The following is a 2397-nucleotide window of genomic DNA, read 5'->3' on the forward strand; positions in this document are numbered from 1 at the left end:
GCAACTTGGGAGAGAGAGGATGACCTTCGTGAAGACCATCCACACATATTTGCTAGCCACTTCGAATCTCGAGGGCGAGATTCATCTTAAGGGGGTTAGGTTTGTAACATCCTAAAAACTGTGCATTTTCAAATTCATGCATTGCATCATATCAGCATGTCAAAGTTTCAGTTTTAGAAAATGTTTCACATGTTTCTTGCATAAAAGTGATTTATATTGCTAGTATTGCTCCTTGTTGATCAATATATATATGCATACTATATTTACCCTGGTGCTTTACTGGATTGGGGCTATGCCCAGTATATCCAGTACTGTACTGAGAGTTTTTACAAATTTTCGTATTTTTATTTTACGTCAGATTTTACAACCTCCAGCTAATTCAGTCTTCAGAAAAAAAAACAGAAAAGAGAAAGAAAAAAAAAAGAAACTGACCGGCCGGCCAGGCCAAAGGCCCAGCCAGCATCCGCGGATTGTCCACGAGCTGCAGCTCCCGGGACGCACGCACGTTCTCTCTTTTCTCATCTCGTTTTCTTTTTTTTTTCTTTTGCCTGACGCGGGTCCCACCAGAGCATCTCCAACCTCCAGACTATAGCTTCGTATCTGAAACAAACTCTGTTCCAAAACGAAGCCGGAAGAATCTCCGGGTTCCGTTCGATTTCGTGTTCCTTTTGCCACGAAACATCCCTCTATAAATACTCCATGAGCTCCTCCGTTTTTGCTCCCTAAAATCCCAAATTTTTGCGCCGCCAGGCTGCGCAAATTTCTCGCCGGAGTACGGCGAATTTCTTGCCGGAGTACGCCCGCCACCAAGTTCGAAGGAGGTTCCAGGAACCCTCGCCTTTCCCTTCTCTGTCCAAGATTCATAGATCAATCTACCGCATGTTTTTAACCTTTTTTTTCCCACCAGCAGAACCACAAGAACACGCACACACGAGACCGTCGGAGCTTCACCAGAGACGGAGTAATTCAGCTAGGAACCACCGCTGATCGGAACTAGCAGATCGCTGAAGAGTACGTGAACGAAATCATCCCGTGAAGCCGCACCTCGCCGTCACCTGCAGAGTCGGAGGCAGCAACACCGCGTCCGTCTCCTTCGTCGTCCTCCACCACACCCCAGCATCGTTCGTAGCAGTACGTAGCAGTGAGCCGGTACAGCCTATCATGCCTCACCACGTTTCTTTAATTTTTATTCCCTCCCGCATGCACTGATCACTGATCAGCTTGGTAGATGGCTAGCTCAATAACTGAACCGTACTGTCTCGTTTCCAAATAGATGGTGCTAGCTCTTTCACCCATAAAGACTTTGAAAATTCATAACAAATAATCTATAGCTCCATTTTAGATGATTCCTTTTGCATTGAGTTCGTAATTGAATTCTCTGTAACTTTCGTGTAGAAAGTTTCTCCATCCGAGAAACTTTTCCTGACAGCTTTTCGGATAAAATTATTGATAAACCGCGAAATGTTTAATCTTGTGAAATTCATTATTAAAGTTTCGTAACTCGGAATTGGACAAATAATATATCGTTGGATTCAGAAAAATGAGAAGAATATTTTGGAACTGTTAGTTTGTACTGTTACGAAACTTGCGAATTTTGCAATTTAAAATCGTGTATATAGTATTTTTAGTATATTTTAAATTCTGTAAACTATTTTAATATGAATCCAACGCCAAATTGCAGATACTTAAATTGCCTATCCACCAGTATGCTGCAAGAGATATTAGAAACTATTTTATAAATATATATTTTGTTAATGGTTAAATGGCTATTTGAAACCTTTATTGCATAAAGTAATTGTTTATAAAAATGTTGGATATCAAATTTCTTTCCAGAGCATGCATGCATAATTTCATTATGTGTTTTACCTGTTTGTGTTGTTTGGTGTTTGATTGTGAATTGTTTTGCTTGCGTTAGATTGCCCGGATTGCAACGAGTGTGATTGCGACGACTGTCTGAACACCGACCAAGGCAAGTGTCACAAACTCATTATCCTACTGTTTTCTATGCATTGGTAGTTGTTTTATGTGCATAATGATTTCAAATTGCTGCCCCTGGGTTATTATCAAAGTGGAGAGATTGCGAGAGATAAAGGTTTTATTCTCTTAATGAAAACAACCATGTCAAATTAATACACCCCTGGGTGGTAAGTGGTAATGCTTGGTTTATGTTGAGTGGTTGCACCGGGGTCATTTCAATGGCAGCACCGTGTGCATCACACTTGAGGTTGGCCACCCAGGAACAAAGAGATTAGCTCGGTTTTCTTGTTTTAGTAGCTTCCAGTACAACCACATGCTATATGGGCTCTGGCTAGATTGAGTAGGTTGCGAGAACTCGACCCAATGTACAGAGGGTGGTAGATATTGGTAGGACGGAGCGCGTCCATTGTGGTTGAGGTA

General features: G+C 41.6%; 1 long non-coding RNA gene across 1 annotated transcript; it reads left to right on the forward strand.

Moving 5' to 3' along the window:
• Positions 1-598: 598 nt before the first annotated feature.
• Positions 599-1970, forward strand: LOC124687600. The gene is made up of 3 exons (XR_006998252.1): positions 599-821; positions 911-1149; positions 1916-1970. It is a non-coding gene; the product is annotated as an uncharacterized LOC124687600 (long non-coding RNA).
• Positions 1971-2397: the final 427 nt, after the last annotated feature.

The sequence above is a fragment of the Lolium rigidum genome, chromosome 2 (assembly GCF_022539505.1).
Source record: "Lolium rigidum isolate FL_2022 chromosome 2, APGP_CSIRO_Lrig_0.1, whole genome shotgun sequence".
In the NCBI taxonomy this organism is placed as follows: Eukaryota; Viridiplantae; Streptophyta; class Magnoliopsida; order Poales; family Poaceae; genus Lolium; species Lolium rigidum.